Raw genomic sequence first — 7,210 nt, forward strand, 5'->3', positions numbered from 1 at the left:
AGATAAATGCTGTCTTTGGAATTTGCCAACCTGGTAGAATTGGAGGCAATCACATAAGTATTTTTGAATGTTTCTCGCATTCAAGAGAACTTTTTACAACTTTGATTTTTTCAAAAGTAATTTAGCTAATTTTATGAGTTGAACTTCGGATAAATTAAATTCAAAGATTGCAATAAAAATGTATTTAATCATAGCATTTAGTAAGTATTGCTTATTTAGAAGGCAGAAGTAGGAAAATGCAACCCAGCGTCATCAGCCGATAAGTTATAGTCACACATAAGCTCCTATATCTATCCTATAAGGGACTATATGAAATGAAGGTATATTTTCTTTTGGTGGCACGACGATAGCTCTCCTTGTTTATATTGATGTCATTCAATGGTGCATACCAGTTTAGTATATATATATCATTATCTTAGTTTATGAAAGTTTTTAATAATATTAATGATTCAGTATTTTTTTGGCACATTCATTTGTGTATTTGAATGTTGAATATTAGAGTCGACTTTCCTTCTTGTAGTAAATATATTTATCTTTATAATTAAAGTTGTGACAAACACGTTAAGTAGGCAGCAAACTGGAGCCGTACTCTGCCTACATCGTCGATTACAGCTCAGGGAAAATGAGGCGGGTCTTTTGCCACCTAGTAAAACACACAAATAAAAAAAAGATAGGAACAGACGGGATGGGCATTCAATATATAATTACGAAGAATGAAGATGGTTATGTTCTTCTTCTTTACCTTCCCAACCTGTAACAGCTTCTGGCACTATGCCTTTTCCCAAATTAAGCAACAATAAGTAATATCAGGTGCCCATTACTTCACAACTTATTTTAAATTCATGATTATTCGACGTTAACAAATCCTAAAGTCTTCAAGAATAATTTAATGCATATACATAACTTCAATGTATGCATTATTTGCCTATTGTACAAATTGGCCTATAGTATTTCCTAATAGGATGGGTATGTATTTAACACCTTATAGCTGTTTTCTCTTACTGTGCCTGTGCCTCGACGCCGCCCGTCGTCCCACCTCCTCCCCCCACCATGAACACCCGCCAACGGGTGTTCCTTGCAGCGGAATTCTGCCTTCTTTCATTCTAAAGTACCTTATGCGCTCATCATAGTTATCGCCCTCGATAACTTAGTCATTCGAATCGGATTTTGGTTCGATTCAACTGGATGATGTTTGTCCGGGAAGAACTAAAAATAAAAATAAATAATATAATAATAATATTTAAAAAAAATATTTATAAAAATGTTCACAACCGACATACTTGAAAAATTGAGGAGCATTTTAGATAAATAGTTTTATTTGAACTGACTCTGAGCTCTGGACTTTCCAGACTATACAATCGTCTAGATAACCTTACTAAGATTATGTTTGCAACGGTATCTGAGTTATTTTACAATAAAAAAAAATAAAATATTTCAAAAATATATTTACAAAAATGTTCACAACCGACATACTTGAGAAATTTAGTTAAATAGTTTTATTTCAACTGACTCTGAGCTCTGAACTCTCTAGACTATACATCTAGACTATACAATCGTCTAGATTGTTACTAAGATTATGTTTGCAAAGGTATCTGAGTTATTTTACAATATTATTTAAACTTCATATCGAGTTGTCATTTAGATCTAGATTCAATGACAACTCAAAATGAAGTTTAAATAATATTGTAAAATAATTCAGATATCTTCTGAATAATTACCTCAATAATTGGGAAGAAACGAAATCACACTCTAGATGCAGGGCACCATGGGCATTCAGCGGTACATGATCCTGTCATCAAAGCAGCTTTCGCAGCCATTGGCCTACATGGTGACACCAACAATGATCCGTTAGAGCTGAAAGCGTTTGCGGAACACTTTAGGGAGCGTCGCTTTAGGCTTGGTAATCATCTGATCTAATAGATTACAGCTCAAAGAAAAGCTCTGAAATCAATCTTCAATTTAATTAGTATAATTCTCACAAGTGTTTCATCATAACATTAATATTACCTTTCTGATTAAGCTCAATTTTTATTCAGAGCTCGCAAATAACTGTTGACAGTTTCTCGTTGTCTGCAAATGACTTAATGAGCAACCGATTTATGGGATATTGATGCTGTCTCGGCTATTTATGCCGAGTATATATGTATATAATTCACAGTGGCAACATCAGATTCGAGATCCGTAGTCTCAGCGAGAATAAGAAGTGACGGAGATTGACGACGAGTGGCGCAGGCTCAGCAACACATAGCACCAAATCGTAGCAGCGCATGGCGCAACTTCCACAACGATAACGAGAAGTGGCAACTATCAGCGGTTCGACAGCTCTGCTTTACCGCCCTGATCCATAATGTGATGGATTTCGTCAGATTTAATTTAATCTTTCCGCTTATATTCGTGATCCACTATTTTTTGGTATATTCATTTGGTACATTTTAATAATTGATCACGAGTACAGTAGGGGGTATATTATAGTAGTCTGAGCTTTTCTTCTTATTTATATTGAAGTCAATGGTTCCTGGTGGTAAATAATTCTACTTCATCTATTCAACATTTATCTTAGAATCGAAAATTCCCGCTAATATTCGTGACCTGTGCTAAGCAATTTCCCTGGAGAATTTCTTTAGTGTTGGCACGCAGTTGTCCGACGGAAGTTTCAAAGATTTAATTAAATTCAATAAAATGTACGTTCAGTTGGGCATCCTCATTGTCTTCATTGACATTCCCATGACCATCAGCTGGGTTGCGGGTTGCCAAAGGACAACGACAACAGGATTTATCCGCATAGAGCACATCATTTAAGCACACTAATGCCGATTTACGAACGCCTCTGGAACGCCCTGACCATAAACACTCAGCGCTCATCCGTTTTATTTCCTTGCCCACGACCAATAAACTAAAATAAAATAAAATACCAACTCAGTGGAACACTTAAAAGTCGCATATACATATATCTGTGGACATTCTTTTGCTTGGCAAGCAGCAAGTCGTCGTTGGCTGATGAGCAGTCCGGCCACATCATTATCCACTGGGAGTGGTAATGCGAAAGTTGGTTGGTATTCCTGATGAACCGCAACCGGAAAGACAATGCTCGATGAGACCTACTCAGAGTTAATCAAATTAAGTTTCGGCTGCCATTGTGAAACAAACTGTGCGGACAAAAGGTCCTATGCAGGACGAGCCACGATAAGGACGCTGCGGATGGACCGATGGGCGCGTAAATTAATCATCTTTTCTTTTTACTCTTGTTTTCTTCGGCTGATGTTGTTATTGTATCTGTTGTTAGTGTTGTTCTTGTTATTGTTGTGCCTGCATTTGTTGAAGTCTCGTCCAGCTATGCCTTTTTTTCTCACTTCTGCTGACTTTAATATTTAAGGTTTTTCTAGAGTATGAACTACTCTTTTTTCTTAAAGTATATTTATCATTAGCTGTGATTACATTTAGAAATGTAATTCCACAAGCTTTCCTGAAACACAAATTAATTCTATATTATTACATTGTGAAAAGTTAGAGTAATGTTGTTAATAATATAGGCTTAATATAAATGTATTAAAGTAAAATGTAAATTTAAATATTAAATATAAAATATTTGGGAATTAGATAATCTTATTTTCATTGTTAAATATATAAATTTAGTTAATTAACAAGAATTCTGCTACCTGTTATGGCAATTTGACATTCAAAAGCAAAACAGTAATCGATCACAGTAATTTGAATAGGGAAACAAATAAAATGAAATGGAATTTTACAATATTTACAAGAACATTTAATTTTATACATTCAATTAAAGGTACTTAATAAATCTCCTTGTGAGTTCTATCAAATGAATAGAAAATTTTGAAACAATTATGCGGATACTTGATGCCGCCCTGAAAAGTATGCTACAATAAAATGCAACAGTATTTAACGTCAATCAATTGAGTGCACTCGAGTGCAACAATTATTTGCTTTTCTATTTGAGCAAAGTAGTATACATTCATTTTTCTTAGTCTTATGCAGCGAAGAGTATCTCTCTTCAAAGCGTTTCCCAGCCTCATTTTGCTGGCCCACTGCGGCGCAGTTGCTTCTGTGATTTGCTTTTCTCGTTTGTGTTTGGATTGCACTGAACTTACAGTGTTTTTTTTTACAGTTTCTTGTGTTATTTATGCTCCTGCGGTTTTCACTCTTTTTTTTAACCATGGTCATCCTTTGACTGTGGAAAACTTATTACGGAACTTATTAACAAAGTCAACACGCTTTTGGCTTTCAGCGCTGAAAGTTTATTATGCCAAGCTGCGTTTTCCATTAAGACCCACCGTGGATATCCCATGTCCAGGCCATCTCAATCCCCATTGCCCCCATTGGCCATGGTGCTCTTGGCTCTTGGCATTGTTATTATCGTTGTTGTCGTTGCCGTTGTCGTTGTCGTGGCGGTCACATTGTAATGCTCTTTGCCACTTTTCGGGCCTTTGACGGAAATGTTGTGCATTATGGGGAAACTTGCTCAGATTTCCGTCTCTTCCGGTGTGACATTTATTCATTATGATTTGCTCATTTTTCAGAAGTTTTTTTCTTGTCGCCTTTTTCGGTTTTGCAGCTCGACTTCGACGTCGAGTAAACCAAGAGAATGGAAATGAATGAGAGCTGTGTTAATTGGAAGAGTTTTCGGTTCCTTTATTTGCAAATAATTAAAAACTCAACCTGCAGAGTTGGGCGGCCAGCTTGATAAACGCGAGTTGTTAATTTATTTATTGACCCTTCTCACACTTTTTGCTTAATTTCATTGCTGTAAATAGAAAGTTTTGTGGCTTTGCTTTTGTCCGCTTCGCTTCCCTTCCCGTCATTGAATTTCCTATGGGTTTTATGCCAAATTGTACACCCTTCCGGTATAATTTGAGTGACCCGCATTGAGTTCTGCTTTGTACCCCGCAAATTTGTATTGAATCAGCAATTTCAGCTCGTGATTTGGGTGCCTTGGCGTCTCTCGAGATACGCTTGGTTAATTAACCGGGACGTTGTTCCCCAATAATTTCATAAAAGGAAACGCTTCAATGCATTAGTAAATAGATTCTCCAACTCATTCGTGCTTTTATTTATAGAAGCCGAAGTGTAAACTCTTTGCTTTATTTTTAGGTTCGTCGATTCCAATAATATCCTGTATCTTATCCTTGGAAATGACTGTGCAAGTTGATGAAATACTATGGAATTACTTCTCCATAAACAATATGTATTAATCATATATGGAATTGTATTAAATTTCCTAAGAACTGCACTTAAATTTGATTGTTTCGGACAGGCCAAACAGGCAGCTGTCGATTAGGGACTCTCTATCTCAATTCACTCTTTTTTGTGCCTTCCTCATTTTGTTCGGTACTCGAGCTAGGGGAGAGAAAACACAAATATCTAATAAATATTTATGGCAAAAAAATAATAGCCAAAGCCATAAAATTGTTTGCAATGCCGTTATACACACGCTACACGCACGTACACTCACACACATACATATACACAATTTGTGTTTATAATTGCACCCACACAAATAAATGTGTTTTTGTTTGTGTTACTCTTCTGTGTAGGCTCCATTGCAGTTTGCCTGGAAGCCTACACAATTTTAGTAAAAAAGCTACAACTGCTTTTGTGTGTGCGTGTGTGTGGCAATTTAAATGTGTGTGTTGAGTGTAAATTTTCAAGTGCTGTGTGTTATTGTCGACATTGGGATTGTTTATAGCCATGATAGATTCACACTTGCCTGTCGCACAGTAACAGAATAACTGGCTTAAGCTAGTTCACTTTCATTTCTTTTCATTTTATTTCAATAGATTTGTCCCCACTTTCAAGTTTTTCATTTAAGAATAATATTCTACTCGTATTATTTTGTATCTAATGTATTAAACTGGCAATGGGACAAAAAAGATTTGCTTTCTTGAAGCATTTATTACATTTTTCATAAAAAATGCAAAAATAACTATGAGAATAAAATAAGTCTAGTTTATGGCTTACAATTTCTTGTGATAATAAGCGAGTAACACATGTTTCGCATATAAAAAAATGTACCATAAACTGCATGTTATCCAATACTTTTCAATTCTGATTTAGTAGCTACAGTTTTTAATACGCCGAGCAAAGGACAATAAACTAACGGTTTGAATTTATTTTTCAATAAATTTATATATTTTAAGTTTCAATTAAAATATAATAATGTTAAAATAAAGATTGTAATATATTTATATTTATAATTAATTTCTAGCAGTACCGATAATTTTTAAAATTATTAATAAGTTACATTTTTTTTTTAATATGAGATACAAGGGCAAAAGGCGTCTGTAAAGACTGCACCCGCAGGATGTGCCTGCTGGGCTGATTATGATCACCCACTATATTATCTTGTAATATTAAAAAAAAATAATTGTTAATATATAATTATATTATGCTGCTACATTTAAACAAATTGAATAAATTGAAAAAGCTGTTAAAAAAAAATGATTATTCATTTATTTAGTTTTAAGTTATTTATAAATAAAAGTTTATAAGTTCAGTGCCAGTCACTAACATTTGGTTTTAAAGGTTTCTAAAAAGATATGTTTTTTTTTTTTTAATATTTTGACATATATTGTATTAATTTATTATTTAAAAATCGTAGGAGTGAGCATTTTCAGTTAATTTGCAATTTGAATTAAAATTTTTGCAAGCTAACAGCTGCGCGCGATAACATCTGCATCCGATAATAGATACACTCGCCAACAGATGTTAGTATTTAATTTTGTAATTGAATATTTGGGGTGAGTTGGCAGGATCAGTTTTGCCATACACATTGGTATCGTATTAAATCAAATCGATACCACACTAAGATTACTCAAACAATATCGATACCCACGCTTAGACTAGGCTAGACCATGATTCAATTATGGAATCTAGATCTATCAAATTCAATGACAACTCGAAATGAAGTTTAAATAATATTGTAATATAACTCAGATACCTTTGCAAACATAATCTTAGTAAGGTTATCTAGACGATTGTATAGTCGAGATGCATAGTCTAGAGAGTCCAGAGCTCAGAGTCAGTTCAAATAAAACTATTTAACTAAAATGCTTCTCAATTTTTAAAGTATGTCCGTTGTGAACATTTTTGTAAATATTTTTTTTTGCAATATTTTATTTTTTTTTTATTATAGTTCTTCCCGGACAAGCATCATCCAGTTGAATCGAACCCGAATCCGAATCGAATGCCCAAG

At 34.4% G+C, this 7,210-nt stretch overlaps 1 long non-coding RNA gene across 1 annotated transcript; it reads right to left on the reverse strand.

The window, feature by feature from the left end:
- Positions 1–1,143: 1,143 nt before the first annotated feature.
- Positions 1,144–1,574, reverse strand: LOC133835504 (uncharacterized). The gene is made up of 3 exons (XR_009893585.1): positions 1,474–1,574; positions 1,281–1,399; positions 1,144–1,206 (listed from the first exon to the last, which is right to left on the reverse strand). It is a non-coding gene; the product is annotated as an uncharacterized LOC133835504 (long non-coding RNA).
- Positions 1,575–7,210: the final 5,636 nt, after the last annotated feature.

Source organism: Drosophila sulfurigaster, chromosome 2R (genome assembly GCF_023558435.1).
Source record: "Drosophila sulfurigaster albostrigata strain 15112-1811.04 chromosome 2R, ASM2355843v2, whole genome shotgun sequence".
In the NCBI taxonomy this organism is placed as follows: Eukaryota; Metazoa; Arthropoda; class Insecta; order Diptera; family Drosophilidae; genus Drosophila; species Drosophila sulfurigaster.